This window comes from Dendrobates tinctorius, unplaced genomic scaffold (genome assembly GCF_039654945.1).
Source record: "Dendrobates tinctorius isolate UK_male_01 unplaced genomic scaffold, ASM3965494v1 ptg000022l, whole genome shotgun sequence".
Lineage (NCBI taxonomy): Eukaryota > Metazoa > Chordata > Amphibia > Anura > Dendrobatidae > Dendrobates > Dendrobates tinctorius.
The window spans coordinates 10,042,113-10,059,948 of record NW_027361690.1 but is presented as its reverse complement, the minus strand read 5'-3'; the positions used below and the strand labels follow the sequence as shown (position 1 = coordinate 10,059,948).

The following is a 17,836-nucleotide window of genomic DNA, read 5'->3' as shown; positions in this document are numbered from 1 at the left end:
TATTCTTATCAATGTCATATGAAAATATTTATCCACTCATTGAAACCCAACCAAAGTTAAATCACATGAGTAATAAGAGTGAACTACTGAGCTCTCGTGTTGTTGTCTGGGAAGGGGCCAATATCCATAAAGATTCCCAGCCTACTATCAGCTCACAGATGTCTTTCTAGCCTTTACTGGTTATTAAAAAGGGAACCCCAAAAAAATGCTGTGGGGTCCCCCCTATTTTTAATAACCAGCTGATGGAAAGCAGACCAGTGCTGGCTGGTGTTATTATTCTGGGGAGGGGCCAATATCCATAAAGGTTCCCAGTCTATTAATATCAGCTCACAGCTGTCTGTTTAGCTTCTTTTGGATATTAACAAGGGGTGACCCCTCAAAAAGTGAAGTGGAGTCCCTCCTATTTTTAATAATCAGTGAAAGCTAAACAGACAGCTGCAGGCTGATATTAATAGGCTGGAAAACTTTACAGCCCCCTCCCAACCTAATAACACCAGCACTCAACAGCCCCAAAAATGGCACATCAATTAGATGCGCCAGTTCTGGCACTTACCCTTGGCTCTTCCCATTTGCCCTGGTTCGTTGGCAAGTGAGTAATAGTTTATGGGGTTTTTCAGCTGTGTAATGTTCGCTGACATCAAGCTCAGAGGTTAGTAATGGAAAGGTGTCTACCAGACTCCCCAATTACTAACCCCATAGTCAAAAGTAATAAAGACAAACAGAGAAAAGTCCTTTAATTTTGCAAATCACTCCCCAACATTTACCCTCTTTTACTCATTTATTGACTTAAAAATATAAAGATCAAAGTAATCCTCACCTGTCCAGCATTAATCCATGATGAGATCCCATGGCAATTCCCGGCTCTGCTACATCCAGATGATGCGGTGACATCAGTAATGTGACCACTCAACATGCCAGCTGGATCACACTGAACTTAGCACGAGAACGTGGCTGCAGTGATGAGCGGTGATGTAATTAAGGTTACCGCAGGTCACAGGTGTTGGTTCTCATGGTAAGCTCTGTGTGAGTCAGTCTGTGAATGGCAGTAACCTTACTGTAAGGTCACCTGAGTTCATAGCAGGTTATCAAAATTAAAAAAAGTAAATCACAGCCCCTCTTATCACCCCCATAGGCAGGCACAAATAATAAAATACAAAAAATATTTTTATTTTTCCATTAGGGTTGAAATTAGGGTTAGGATTGGAATAATGGTTAGGGTTGTAATTGGGGTTAGGGTTGATATTGGGGTTAAGATTAGGGTTAAGGGTGGGTTGGGATTAGGGTTAGACTTGTGGTTAAGGTTATGGTTGATATTAGAGTTAAGATTAGGGTTATGGGTGGGTTGGAGTTGGGATTAGGGTTAGGGGTGTGTTGGGGTTAGTGTTATGATTAGGGTTGGGATTATGGTTAGGGGTGTGTTGGAGTTAGAATTGAGCGGTTTCCACTGTTTAGGCACATCACGAGGTCTCCAAACGCGACATGGTGACACCATTTATTAGAGCCAATTTTGCGTTCAAAAAGTCAAGCAGTGCTCCCTCCATTCCGAGCCCCAACGTGTGCCAAAACAGTGGTTTACCTGCACATATGGGGTATCAGCGTACTCAAGAAAAATTGCACAACAACTTTGGGGGACTAATTTCTCCTGTTACCCTTGGGAAAATAAGAAATTGAGAGCAAAAAAAATTGTTTGTGGAAAAAAAATATATTTTTTTTCACGGCTGCGTTATAAACTTCTGTGAAGCACTTGGGGGTTCAAAGTGCTCACCACACATCTAGATAAGTTCGTTGGGTGGTCTAGTTTCCAAAATGGGGTCACTTATGGGGTGTTTCCATTGTTTAGGGACATCAGGGGCTCTGCAAACGTAACATGATGCCCGCAAACCATTCCATCAAGTTGGCATTTCAAAACGTCACTACTTCCCTTCCGAGCCACGACGTTTGCCAAAAAAGTGGTGTCCCCCCACATATGGGGTAGCAGCGTACTCAGGACAAACTGGACAACAATTTTTGGGATCCAATTTCTCCTGTTACCATTGTGAAAATAAATAGTGGGCTAAATAATCATTTTTTTTTTTTTAGGGAAAAAAATTATTTTTTGGACCCCAGCACAATTTTGGAAGCAAAATTTTTTTTCGTTAGGAAGTTATAAGGGTTAAAAGTTGACCAGCGATTTTCTCATTTTTACAACAAAATTTACAAAACCATTTTTTTTTAGTGACCACCTCACATTTAAAGTCACTCTGAGAGGTCTATATGGCAGAAAATACCCAAAAGTGACAACATTCTAAAAACTGCACCCCTCAAGCTACTCAAAACCACATTCAAGAACTTTATTAACCCTTTATTAAGTATTGACTAACGTTATCATATGTTTGATTTATTTGTCTTTATACCGTTGTTTGGCCACTTATATACCTCTCATATATCCTTTTCTTCAAGGGGATTTGCCAGGATCATTGTAATTGGAGACAGAGAGCGCAGGTATTTCTTGTTTTCAAGACTTGAGAAGGGCTCATGTGATCCAAAACGTCACCACGCCATGTGGGCCAAATAAAGTTTACCTTACTCTTTTGGTAAATATTGGAGTGTTGCCTTCCGTTTTTTTTCTAAATGTTAACACAAGATGCACCCCTATAATAATGTACAGAAAATGACAAAATATTTACAAACCAAAAATAAATAGGCCAACCATAAGTTATTTCATATCTTCATTAAAACCTTTTTATCAGTTTTCTCTCCGTCAACTAAATTTCTGCAGTCATTCTGTGACTACAAAGTAGGGAAATCTGACAGTGTGTAGTATGCACACTGTCAGGATACTCCCCTTCATTGCCAGATCTAGCCGTCTCCATGTATGTGATGTGTATACTGGTGATTATATGTCAACTACGTACTCCTCCTCTTTTCTAAATAAAACATTGAGAGAAACAGCTTAGAATCTAGTTGACATGTGACTGACAGTATGTAATTTGTATATGTGCAGTCACATGACATCTACTTGATCTGGCAATTAGAGGTGAATCCTGACAGTATGCAGAATTCACACTGTCATGATTCATCTATGTATGTGCAGTCTTATAGTGACCAGAGAAATATAGCTGAAGCCCAGAGAAACAGTTTAGCAAAATGGAATTGTCCAAAGCAAATGACATCTTAAAATTGGTATATTTTTACAAATGTTTTACTTATTTCATATTTTTATTATTTGATAAGACAGGCTAAATTTTAGCTGATTTTCTGTGAGCAATGCAACCCAACACTTTATCTACTAAATCAGACATCAGGGGATTTGTATATTTTACAAATAAGCCATTAATATTTAGAAGTTTAAGTCGCTTGTTCTGACAGTTTATAGAAAATGAATACAAGTTGGAAAAGTGTGAAATACAATAATTTTTTTTGCATTTCACTGACAAACATAAAATCAGAAACCTAATATTAGTTGAAAAAAATAACACATTGAGACCACGTCTTAACGAAACATAATGTGATCCTCTAAAAAGCAACTTAAATAAGAATATCTACTTAACATGAGTCAGTCTGTCTATCCCTCCCCTTCTTGGTAGCCTTTTACATGTGTACAATAATAGATTATTAAATGTTACAGTCATAATGATAACAGATGGAAAACAGCAGTAGGAGGACACGTTCCCAGGAAATTATTTTCTTTGGCAGAATCTCCATATTAATAGCACAATTTTCCAAAACCTAAAAAAAGAAAAACAATTAACAAAACTGTATTGTCATAGAGATATAGCATGCGAATTTCTCCCCTGTGATGGACACTTTTGCAATAATAATAATAATTTTATTTCTATAGCGCCAACATACCAAACTCTCCCCTCTCCAATCTGTCTTGAATGCTGCAGCCAGGATCATATTCCTCACCAACCGTTACACCGATGCCTCTACCTTGTGCCAGTCATTACACTGGTTACCCATCCACTCCAGAATTCAGTATAAACTTATTACCCTCACCCACAAAGCACTCCACGACTCTGCACCACCCTACATCTCCTCCCTCGTCTCAATCTACCACCCTACCCGCACCCTCTGTTCTGCTAATGCCCTATAAAAGTAATGGCATAAGTAAATATCTTTAAAGATCAAGATCTGACAATGAAAGTTTATACCTAAGATAAGCTTTGTCTGACAGGTCAGTTATTACCCAGTTGAAGTACCAATATCATTGTTGTTTTTATGTACTGGAGCACCAGGCTGAACTATTTGGCACATCTGATTGTGTTCATACGCGGATTTCACTTTCTCCGTGCCCTCAAAATTGTATCCTATGAAGCCTTTGTAATAGTTGTGTATATCAGACACATGAAATAAATCTCCAATAATGAGGTTTTTAAAAACTCCTAGGGGGAAAAAAGAAAGCATATGTAAGGGTATGTGCCCACGATTGGTAATAGCGGCGATTTGGATGCAGAGCACCTGCCTTGTGTTAAAAATGCCATGTTCTAGATTACAAGCACAGTGGATGGGCGTTATAGAAATCCCATTCCAACTGTGCTTTTTAATGCTGTGTAAACTCCCCAGGGAGCGGGATTGAGCTGCAATATCTCAATTTCTGTTGCGGAGATGCTGGTCTCCGCAACAGAAATGCCCATAATCGAATGTATTGGATGCGCTAAATCCGCATTGTTCAAAGAACACGTGGATTTAACTGCGTGACTGAACATAGCATTTTGGATGAAACGAAAATATGCTTCCAAAGTGCTGCTAATTCCTGATCGTGGGGACGTACCCTAAGGGTATGTACATTATGAGTCTTTATGATGAGTTTTTGGAACATAGACTTGGAGAGTTTCCAAAAACTGTACATTCACATAGCTGAAAAATGGAGCATCCTGAAGAAGTTTCTACTTGAAAAGTTCAAGATTTTTGAAAACCCTAGAAAACCCTGTGTGCTCATAGCCTGAGCTTTCTGGTGAGCGTAAAAACTTAGGCGACCGAACACTTCTCATACAAGTAGCAGCTGTGCAATGAAGATATCTTGTACTAATTATTACTTAGGCTATGGTTCACATAAGTATATTTCATGGTATATGGACCGCCATGTCTGGTCTGGCAGCAGGTTTCTTAAAATGAAGCTATAAGCTCATATGTCTCCCTGATTATCTAAATTCAGGTCTTGAGATGTGTTGGCATTGTGGTCTATACATCGAACATGAAGTACACGCACGTAGACTTGGCCTAACTCAAATGATAGAGCAGATAAAATATTAGTTGGATCCAGCGGTTCTTTTTTTATTTTAAATGAAACTTGTCACTGGATTCATGCTGCCCAAATCACGGGCAATGTGAATCTGAGCCTGGCTGTACGATTGCAGCTAGAAATGTCCTCCTTTGAAACAGTGCAATATTTTAGACAAAATTGTTTGAAAAGCCTGCCAAGGAGTGTGGTGATAGACCTGGCAAGTCCGGCATGTCCCTGCCTGGCTTCTCCCTGCCCCGCTATAGGTGACTGACAGGTTTCTTCCTATGTACACATGACAGGGAGCTGCCAACCACCTTGAGAGGGGATGTAAAAGCCTGTTTTTAAAAAAAAAAAAAAAATGTTCACTGAAATTCTGCATTGTTTCAAAGAAACACAATTATGCAGCCATCCTCTGATTCATGAAAACCACAGAAAGAGGAAAAAATCCTCCAAAAAATTCAGGAAAACACCAGACAGGCCTAAATGCATCTGCACTAATACAGGGTGCAGCGGACCCAAGAAAAATGGCAGCTGCACAGGTGCAATAATACCAAATGAGTCAGCCAGCCTACAATCAGGGATTGGCCGTGTGGCACACCTGTGCAGAAAAAATAATTCACATGTGGCAGTGTTCCTCACAGGGAATGCAGGGCTTCTGGTTCAGTGTGAACACTGCCACATGCGGATTATTTCTTCTGCACTGGTGTGCCACACAGCCAATCCCTGATTGTAGGCTGGCTGACTCATTTGGTATTATTGCACCTGTGCAGCTGCCATTTTACTTGGGTCAGCTGCACCCTGTATTAGTGCAGATGCATTTAGGCCTGTCTGGTGTTATCCTCTGATTCATGTTGTCCATGGTTTGGGCAGTATGAATCGAGGGACAAGTTCCCCTCAAATTTTAAATCTGGATTGCGACAATTTGTTCTCTTATTTGGTTTCCTAGTGGTCGTAGCAATGAAGTCTGACAGATCGTGCCCTTCAGATATAACGAAAACAAATGACTCTATAGGTTAGGCTTTGTAGACTTCAGGGTATTCGTTTTCGTTATTATCCTGTTTAAGCAAATTCATGACTCAAAGAAAACACCATTGAGTCCAGACGGATCCCATTGACTTATATTTCTGTCAGTCAGATTTCTGTTACTATGCCCTTAAGTTTATCATAAAAATTTTGGAATCTGCAACAGAGCTTAAGAAAACCTTCAATTCAGAGGTGAACCTGGCCTACATGTTATTACACAATCTCAATATTCTGCACGGGCACGACTTAAGCCAGCTAATGCTTTCATGCCACATGCTATTACATATATGTCAACCACTAACCATCCAAATTATTGCTTTGTGTGATCCATCTTCACAATAAACGATTTATTATTGAGTCCACCTCTTAATGTACATTGTAGGTAGCATTTCTATCACCTATTATGTGTATTTCCTATGGGTTCAAAGCAAACTGGTTTCTATATAAGTGGAAATATCAATATAAATAGAAGCAGTACGCTTGATGGTCCATTGGCTAATAGACACAGGATTCCTTTAAACTATTCACCCCCTTGGCATTTTACTAATTTTGTTACATTACAACCTGTTTAAATATTTTTGGAATCCGATTGTGATGCATCAGCACCAAATAGTCTAAGTTGGTGAAGTGAGAAAAATATAGGTATAAGTTAAACTTATGGGATTAAATAACTAAGAATTGGCATGTGCATATGTATTCATCCTTTTTGCTATGAAGCCCCTAAAAATTTCTGGTGCAAGCAATTACCTTCATAAGTCACATGCTTAGCGAAAGGAAGTCCATCTGTGTACAATGAAAGTGTCACATGGTCTGTCAGTATATACTGTACATACCTTTTCTGAAAGGCCAAAGATGCTGCAACAACATAAAGCAAAAGGCATCACTAACCAAACATCATGAAGACCGTGGAGATCTACAAAAATGTCAGGAACAAAGTTGTTGAGAACTTAAAGTAAGGATTGGGTAATTAAAAAAAAAAAGAAAATATCCCAACCTCTGATAATCCCCATGGAGCACCGTCAAGTCCATTATCATCAAATGGAAAGAACATGGCACCACAACAAACCTGCCAAGAGAGGGCCACCAACAAAATTTGGAGCCCGGACAAGGAGGGAAATAACCAGAGAGGCAGCACAAAGACGAAAGGTAACTCCGAAGGAGCAGCAGAGCCTGAAGTATCTGTCCATACGACCACAATAAGCTGTACACTCCATAGAGGTGGCTTTTATGGAAGAGTGGCCAGAAAAAGCCTTTAGCATGCGTTATTTTCTTTCTAGTCCCAGATAAGACTAGCCCACTCAAGGCTATGGGTGCACAAAAAAAATCAGATCCCACTCAGAACATCTGTATTGCATCTGCTTTTTACAATGACATAATTAACCTAGGAAACTGTATTTGATCATGTACATTTTAAAATGTTCATGCATTGAAACAAATGTCATAAAGATTTCACATGGATGACAACACAAGTGAAAATCTTATTGAGTTTTGTGGATGAAAGTTGGACGATTTTTCATTTTTCCTCAGCCTAATACCGAAGTGTTGAGTTTAGTAGAATATTCTATTCTAGGTCTAATTTATGTTGGTTTTACATGTTCTACGTTCATGGTCTAAGTATAGACAGCAATGTCTCTTTTGGTGAGTCTTCTGAATTTAAAAATATCATAGGCATATATGAGGCTGAGTTTGGGTCAAGAGACCTGCTGCTGGCTCGAATATTTCAGTCTGTGCTTGGACCGCAAATATCTGATGTATGAAACTGAACTGAAAGGGGTTGTCTGGGACTATATATTTTTTTCTTTTTCTTTTTTTTTTTTACTATGGGTCTAAGAACTAACTACCTGCATGTTCTGCCTGCTGACATTCTTCATTGGCTCAAAACAATCATAGATCGCTCCTGCTGGCGATTCTACGGCTTCTACTGACATCACATCGACAGAGCAGAAGCTTTTCTTCCACTCTGCTCTAGCAACCAATGTCATACTGATTGACAGCTGGCAATTTACTGAATAACTGCGGGAAGCCAGTTGTCAAACACCTCGGCAGAGCCTGGAAGAAGAGCTTGTCTGTTGACATGTGCAGCAGAATCGCCTGCAGGAGTGGTCCGACACAACTCTCAGCCGGCATCGGGTAAACAGGCAGATAGTTGACAAACTACCTGCCTGTTAGTTCTTAGGCCCATAATAAAAAATAAACATAAATTAGTCCCAGAACCCCTGAAATTTCTTGTCATTGAAATGAGAAGTCGTCAGTTTAAGATTAGATGCAGATATAAATGTGATTTACATTTATTTTATAGGAGGAGATTATTTGGGGGGTATAACTATGTTGATGAGAACATGTTTTTACTTGGTAAGAGGGTCAGTGATTCTTCTATGCCAATCAGCCAAGAGAGCTACATTTTTCAGTATGTCCATTAAACATTCATTTAAGTGTGGTGGTCCTTTGATTTAGCACTATGACATCCACTAGATTAGTGCTTTAGAATAGTTCTGTCGTAGCGGTAAATATATTTTAAAGAAATTCTTAGTGTTAAGAGGTCTCTCAGGTGACAGGATACTGTTTAAATAAAATACGGAATCTGGAAATGGAATTTTCTAATATTTTGTGAACACTGGTATTGAAAAGCTGAAACATCATTGCGATTCGATGTCTTGGCAAACTGAGGATGAAGCTATAAAGCATCCTTTTATATGAAACACATTTCTCAAATCCAAGCTGTTTATAATTTGATTTTATAATGTCAATGATTCTGCGTAATTGTTGGCAGCAGAACGCATAATCTTGTATTTTCTATACTTATGAAAGTAAAATCAGGCCAGGTGGCTTCATTTTTCAGCTTCTGGGTTGCAGTGAACCAGGGAAGGAGTGAATATTTCAGAGTACAGTAGCTTGCTGTGAGCTGCTGAGGATCGCTGCTGCAGAAGAACCTGCATTGCAGATGACAGGAGAATATTCCCAGTGTTTAGCTGCTCGTGTTCAGCAGGCAAAGAATATAAAAACAATAACTGCATACTGCAGTACGACAAATAATGTTTACTTCATGTAATAAGATCATATTCACAATCACGTGACTATACTCATACTAATAAATGTGCGAAGAAATGGAATAATTTGATAACCATGGTTGTTACTATTCCTCTTGGCAATAAGATGTGTCCCTCCACACAAACTGTCAGCACTTACTGGAGTCTGAGAAGGGTAACAACTAGTGATGAGCGAGTATACTCGTTGCTCGGGTTTTCCCGAACATGCTCGGGTGTCCTCCGAGTATTTTGGCGTGCTCGGAGATTTAGTTTTCGTTGTCTTATCTGCATGATTTGCGACGTGTAGACAGGCTGAATACATGTAGGAATTCCCTAACAAACAAGCATTCCACACATGTATTCAAGCTGTCTACAAGTCGCAAATCATGCAGAGAAGACAACGAAAACTAAATCTCCAAGCATGCCAAAATACTCGGAGGACACCCGAGCGTGTTCGGGAAAACCCCAGCAACGAGTATACTCACTCATCACTAGTAACCTTTTGTCAGTGTATTCATTCATTTATTCATTCATTCATTCTTTCCTTCCTTCCCAGGAGGAATGTGAAAACATAATTTTGTCACCCGCCCATAAAATCCACGTTCTCGGTGGCAACAGACCTAAACTGGCTCACGCTTATGAGGGAGAACAGAAGGGATTGGAGTCATAAGTTCCTTTTCCCTGTTACAGCATTTAAAAGGAACTTGTCACCTTGAGAAATGCTATTTACCTGCAGATACTGGGTTAATCTGCAGGTAAATAACATTGCAATCCTCTGTAGCCAGCTTACTGGAAGAGTGTCTCCAGACAAATAAATAGGTTGTCCACTACTTTTACATTGATGGACTATCCTTTGGATAGGCCATCAATGTCTGAGCTACTGGGGTATGAAACCTGGCACCCCTACTGACCGGCTGTTATCGGTGTTGGGGCCGCCAGCCGGAAGTGCTCACTTGCGGAGCTGCTCCATCTACTTTACTTGTTGTGGCTGCTGCAGGGTATTACACATCCGCCTCCTATTAACTTAAATAGGAGGCTGATGTGCCGTACCAATCCTGGCCCACTACAAGTAGATGGAGCAGCTCGTTAAGTGAGTACTTCCGGCCGGCGGCCACCGACACCCATAACAGCTGATTAGTGAGGGTGCCTGTGTCAGACCCCAGCCAATCAGACATTGATGACCTATCCAATGGATGGGCCATCAATGTAAAAGTAGTGGACACCCTATTTAAGTTTTATCATCCCTGCAGCCACATATTCTATTCATCGGGGACATGCAGAGGTCGGTTACATTCACCGCACATCATACGTAATCATTACCCAGCACTTTGGCAGCCTGCTCTGCACACACACATTGTGGAGTAGGCTGTCATTCAACGTGCATATGAGTGATAACTTTGCATCAGTACACAGTGACTGTAACAGCCCACGAACCACCCCAATGAGTAGAATTGAGTGGCTGCAGGGAAGATATACAGTAAGCTAATTTTCTCCCTTTACCCACTGCCCCAGTAAACCAGATACACAGGTTTAAACGCTATAGACCCTATTTATTTAGACTAGTGTGCATGCCAATCTTAATGATGCAGGAATAAGATGCACCAAACTCATTATGAAGTGCACACTACTTAATGATTTAGGCACATCTTAACACTGGTTTGCACCTCCTCGCACCTTGTAAGAGACTAGAGTAACATTTCTGGCATAGGTTACACATCCTTTTTTGATGAATTTATAGGGGCAGTGTTCGACATACTCTGTCCCACCCATGTTACAACCACTTTGACAGAACTTACCAACACTGGCGTGAGAATGCAAAAAGTCACTAGATTTTTGTTCATTTTCAAGTTGCACAAAACTTTTGTGACTTTTCAAAGTATTTCTTGCCAGAAATGTGGCAAAAAACACTTTAATTGGGGCCTATATCTGCAGGTGAATAGCGTTTCTCAAGGTGACAGGTTCCCTTCAACTGAGTAAAGCTTTTCATTAACTGTTCTGGGGGTATACTACTACATCGACTACAACTGAATATTTGTAATGTACTAATTTTAATATTTGTAATCTCACCCAACTACGGAGGCAACCTATTATTAAACAAACACCCTGATGTTAGGACATTTGCCTGTAATTATAAAGTGGAGACACCACATTCTTAGGTGGGTGGGCTGCTGAACAAAATGTCCATTCTGTACATAGATAATGGAGTTCCTTGCCACACTGCTAAAAGTACCCTGACTGGCGGGCAATAAAGGCATCTAGAAGCTTCCATGGCCAGCTAGTCGCATGACATGAATCTCATAAAACATGTCTGGGATATACTTAATCACGCAGAGAGGCAACATCCACAAGAACCTGCTTCCCAAGGAGACCTTCTTTGAGTTTTTCAGTCTCGTGTGGGCCAACAAGTCCAGTTACTTGTACTCATTGTTTCCCTGACTATGTTCTTATTCTGGACATGGTGTTTAAAACACACTTATTTGTCTATTTCTGAGCTCCTCTTGGCGGATATATGACTTTAAAGTTCAGCTCAACTTTGATATGGTCTGTGGTAATACATCAGCACAGAAGAGTTACAAAGAAGACAGTAAGAGTTACAAACTCTTAAAGGGAAACTGTCACCCTTTTTTTCGACTATGAGCTGCCGCCACTGACATCAGGGGCTTATCTACAACATTCTGTAATGCTGTAGATAAGCCCTTGATGTAACCTGAAAGATAAGAAAAAAGAGTTTTCGGCATTAACCAATTACGTAGTGTTATGGAAGTGAATGATTGCGGCCTAGCACCTCACTTACAAGTTCTGAGGGGTTGTCATTGTGAGCCGCCACACATGTTTGGCTGGAAGAGTGTGGGGGGATGTTTAACAACGACCCCACCGCTCTTTACTTCTGTCAGCGTACTTGCAGAATAATTGTAAGACTGAGCTAATGGGGAATCTGTAGCAATCTGTTCCTTCAATACGTCTAAGGAATCAGTCACAGCTGTTGGGATGAGTTATCCTTATCTACAAATCAATTTTACAGAACCATCTACATGCCCAACAATATCATGCCACTCTTCGAGTCCTCTGTGAGGCACTAGTAAGTATGGCTTCCTCACTAATCAGACCGATGCTTGTTATGACCTCTTCAATAACACTACTGATTGTAGATGTCCTAGATATACAGTATAACATCACAGTACATCCAGAGTTCATACAGTGCTCAGCATTGAGTACCGTAAAGTAAGATTTTACTCAAAATCTCACTGAATACCAGAACAAATGCCAAAATTTTGACAAGACTGAGTTTCATAGAATGTTTTTTTTTTTAATCCAGAACATTAAAGTGTGGTTAATAATATTACTTTCATTACTAAATCTCCAGTTTAAGTTAAATTAGTTGATGTAAAAATGAATACACTCCACAACAAAAATAACTACATCCAGTATTTTGTGTGACCTCCTATGATTTTTAAGCACAGCACCAAGTTTTCTAGACATGGAAATAACAAGCAGTTGATATATTGTAATATCTATATTTTTCTATTCTACATGAACAATCTCTTTTAGAGCCTGGATGCCAGATGGGGAGTGATGTCCATCTTGTCTCTTCAGAATTCCTCATAGATATTATATTGGGTTGTGAACAGGTGACATACTTGGTCACTAAATTACTTTCACCGTGGTCTTCAGATATGCAGCGGTGACCTTTGATGTACGTTTTGAATCATTGGCATGTAGGAAAAGTGCTTGTCTACCAAAATAATTACAGGCATTTTTGTGGATTTGCACAAATCAAATTGCAAATGTTTTCGAATTATCCTAAAATTTGACACTAGTTCCATTCATAGAATCAATTCACTTATCTCTATCGCTAGCTAAGCATTAGCAATTCAGAAGCATCAAGTACTTGGCGTTACTTGTTTGGCATGTGCCTCTAGTACTTCCATGTTGTCCAGTCTTTGGTTCCTTGCTTGTGTTAGGCAGTATAGACAATCCCTGATCAAGAAAATAGTTTTATATCCACTCTACCACTCCAATATATTGATATAATCTACACTGCCCCTTATCAACACATTGAAGTCAATTGTGGTACAGTATATATCAGGAAATAGAACTCTGATCGAAAAAAAATCGCAAACGGTAAAAATAATCTGCAAGAAGAAGTTTAAAAAGTAGATGAGTAAATTGAAAATTGTAAAATGTTAAAATTGTTTTTCTTCTCCATAATGGAGCCTTTTTTTAGTTTATTCGGTTCAGCTAAAGTTTATAATATAGATTTTATCATTATAAGATACAAATTTCAATAGATTATTGTTATACCCCAACTGTATATAAAATATATGGTGGTTATCTAAGACTTACAGATATATATCGTAGGCAACAATTAGCAGATAATACTCAAACCAAATAAAAGAAAAATATACGTTTTTTTTAACCTAAACAATGATATTATTCCAATGTATTTGAAGGGAAAAGTTACAGAATTGTCTTCAGTCTCCTCTTCTAAACTCGGGGATAGTAGCCTACATTTTATTTGTTTCTGTCAGTCACAAGGCATTTTTTATACAAGTCACAAGTGTTTCTGCCAAAGCTCATTTATAAGGCTCATTTGCTTTCTGACCATCATTATTTACAGTTTGTGGTAGAGATGCATTATTCTGATTCCCATGAGAAATTGATGTACCGTACTTGTCAAAAACCAGGAGTTTAAGGAGACATGTTGGCTTAATAGGTTAGATTTATTAAGTGTTAATATTCCCAGTTGGAAAATCATTTACAATATACTTACTATACTAATTGGCTTCTTTTGACGGAGAAATGTATAGAATTGCACACGTAAGTTGTTATAAAGATATCTAAGTCCGCACATCCTTCAGGTCAGTATTACCTACATTCATGCATGGCTATCACCATTCTTGAGAGTTGAATTTAGCAGACAGTTTTAGAACATGCCTGGAATTTTAGGTGATTATTCAGAAAAAGTTAGTTATAAAATAGTTCTGGCAAGTATAAGGCTTGTAACCTGCATTTTTCCCAAGTCTCACATTCTGCAGGCATATTTGTAAATTACAGTTGTCTCTGAGCTAGTGGTGGAGACTAGCTGCTCTGGTGTCTTCAATATACTTCACACACAAATGAGCGATTCCTGTTCCGCTGTCTTCGTAACATACAGGTCTGGCAAAAATTAAGAGACCACCACATCAAAACCCTGTCATGCGCAGCCCATTCTCCAGACCTGAACCCCATTGAAAACCTCTGGAATATAATCAAGAGGATGATGGATAGTTACATGCCATCAAACAAAGAAGAACTTAATTTTTTGCACCAGAAGCAGTGTGAAAGACTGGTGGCAAACATGACAAGATGCACTAAAAGAACAATTACAATTTACATTTTACTCAAAAATATACCTATAAAGAGAAAAATCAGACAAACTGAACATTTGGAAGTGGTCGCTTAATTTTTGCCAGAGCTGTATGTTCAAAAGCAGCATGGAGGACATAATAGAGTAGTTCTTAGTAATGTTGCTATAAATCTAGCACTAGGTTAAAGTAGTTCTATATCTATTTGTCTAAAAGATTAGACTGCCCAATCATTTTCTTTCTATCTGTGGCCAATTATGGTCTTGGGTTTTAATGTACTACAGATTATTGGAACTTATTCTTTTAAACGTTAAGGTTTGCAACTCGATTAGATAGATAATACTGTTCTACATGTTTTCAAAAGTTTCCTGGTTCAGTTATGAAATGAGTCATTTCTTTATGATTTTGACCTCCTGAATTGAGATCTGGCAATGAAAATGTTTAGTTGGTTCTTGCATCTATGATATTAAAGAGTTCTCATTTTACTGCTACATATAATTAATGCATGAAAGTTTCAATACTTTGAAATATTATTTTTGCAAATATAAAGATGTAGAATATATTGTTATGCTAATTTTCTAATATTTAGAGGAAACTTAGCAGCAATTCAAATAACTAAAACATCTGTAAACACTCTAATTACAAACAGTTACAGAAATTGCCCTACCTAGTCCTCATTCAGTGACAACTTTTGCTTGTCCCTTGTACTCCTGCATCGGATCATCTCTTACTACAATTGTCTAACAGTAATCTCCAAGTATTGATGGATTCCATTTTCCTTGATATCTTTTCTCCATAGCCACAAGATATCGCTGAAATCACTCACCGTGCTCGTCTCTCACTGCTCCGCAATTTGGTGGGAAAAAGTCTAGATGCGAATGTAAGAAATTAATCCTTAAGGACATGTTACAGCCAAGATCATTATATATTTTGCGGAGAGTTTACACCATCTCTTCATAGTTATATGCTATTGAGTTTTCCACAAAATGATTTGTCACTAATGCAGATTCTACCCATGAAGCCTTTTCCTTGCCCTGCGACAAAAACTCATCTTGAAGAAAGTGAATCTCAGGTACAATAAAGACTACTTCCTTTATCCTTGCTTCACATCTTTGTTTCAGTCAATCTTGGAAATTTATCAATAAGATATTTGAACACTTTTGCATTTTTATCCATTGCTTTTACAAAGTACTTCATTAGGCCCAACTTGATATGCAATCGTACTAAAACAATCTTATGTGGGTCAACAAGTGCTGGATGCAGGACAGTTTTACTCCCTGGCTGAAGTGAATATTGGAGAGGCTAGTCTTTTATTGCAGTGATATTCTATTGCAGGACTATCCCACTCACTCGGAAAGCAGCAGTACTTCCTTTATCTACCCTGCAGACCAAGTAAGATGGCAACTACCTTTAAGTCACCACAGAGGGGCCACAAATATTGGTCATAGGTCAGGCACCACAACAGCTGTTTCATGTTGTCATAGATTTCTTTCATGTAGACTGCATAACCATCTGGAATTGAAGGTAGCGCATTGCCATTATGCAGTAAGACATCTTTTAGGCTTGTTTTGAATGAATCGATGAAAAGCCTCCATACATCTGGATTATGACTTATCCTCAGAGCTTCAATTAAACTGTTGAGGTTATTGCATGCCACAACATCACCCTCCGAGAAGAAATATTGGACGAGATCTTTATCATGGTTGCAGGTCAAAGAAATCTGAACATAGCTCCTAGGTTCCAGGCTACAACATTGGAATCTCCCAATAGCTCAGCCTTACTCTTTGGCAGATTCAAATCTCAGTCCACTTTGTGATATAAAGTGTGATTTAGTTGAGGTTGCTAACAGAAAGTCTGGGTAACAGCGCTTTCAGACCTCAAATAATGCAAAGTAAACAAGTTCATAATCATTTAGAGAGAACAATACTAATGTTTTAACTTAGGAAGAGTTCATAAATCAATATTTTGTGGAATAACCATGACTTTTAACCCCTTAGTGACGGAGCCAATTTGCAGCTTAATGACCAGGCCAGTTTTTACAATTCTGACCACTGTCACTTTGAGACTATAACTCTGGAACGCTTTACCGGATCCCGCTGATTCTGAGGTTCTTTTTTTCGTTACATATTGTACTTCATGTTAGTGGTAAAATTACTTCGATATGACTTGCGTTTATTTATGAAAAACCGGAAATATGGCAAAAAATTTTAGAATTTTGCAATTTTCAAACTTTTAATTTTTATGCCCTAAATCAGAGAGATATGACACACAAAATAGTTAATAATAAATAAAAATTCTACATGTCTACTTTATATCAGTACAAATTTGGAAACAATTTTTTTTTTAGGATGTTATAAGAGTTAAAAGTTGACCAGCGATATCTCATTTTTACAACAAAATTTACAAAAACATTTTTTTAGGGACCACATCACATTTGAAGTCACTTTCAGGGGTCAATATCACAGAAAATACCCAAAAGTGACACCATTCTAAAAACTGCACCCCGCAAGGTGCTCAAAACCACATTCAAGAAGTTTATTAACCCTTTATGTGCTTCACAGGGACTGAAGCAATGTAGAAGGAAAAAATTAACATTTAACTTTTTTACAAACATTTTAATTCAGAACCAATTTTTTTTATTTTCACAAGTGTAAAAAGAGAAAATGAACCGCAAAATGTGTTGTGCAATTTCTTCTGAATACGCCGATACCCCATATGTGGGGGTAAACCACTGTTTGGGTGCACGGCAGAGCTCGGAAGGGAAGAAGCGCCGTTTGACTTTTTCAATATAGAATTGGCTGACATTGAGATCGGGCACCATGTTGCATTTGGAAAGCCCCTGATGTGCCTAAACAGTGGAAACCCCCCAAAAGTGACACCATTTTGGAAACTAGACTCCTTAAGGAACTTATCTAGATGTGTGGTGAGCACTTTGAACCCCCAAGTGCTTCACAGAAGTTTATAATGTAGAGCTGTGAAAATAAAAATTAATATTTTTCCACAAAAATGATTTTTCGCCCCCAAATTTTTATTTTGACAAGGGTAACAGGAGAAATCGGACCCCAAAAGTTGTCCAATTTGTCATGAGTACCCTGGTACCCCATATGTGGGGGGAACCACTGTTTGGGCACACGTCGGGGTTCGAAAGGGAAGTAGTGACTGTTGTGAATTCGCTTTCTGGCCTACCTCTGGTTACTACTGAAAGTAGTGGAGCTGGTCATATTGACAGAGGGGTT

At 38.7% G+C, this 17,836-nt stretch overlaps 1 protein-coding gene across 6 annotated transcripts in view; it reads left to right on the top strand.

Moving 5' to 3' along the window:
- The window catches only part of TNFAIP8L3 (TNF alpha induced protein 8 like 3), a 186,319-nt gene that overhangs the window by 100,014 nt on the left and 68,469 nt on the right, over positions 1–17,836 (top strand). For 2 of the 6 annotated variants that reach the window (XM_073568434.1, XM_073568436.1), the window contains one exon: positions 2,440–2,573. The exons of the other annotated variants lie outside the window; for them this stretch is intronic. The gene's annotated coding sequence lies outside the window, so the exon portion shown is untranslated. The remainder of the gene's footprint in view (positions 1–2,439; positions 2,574–17,836) is intronic. 6 annotated transcript variants of the gene reach the window in all.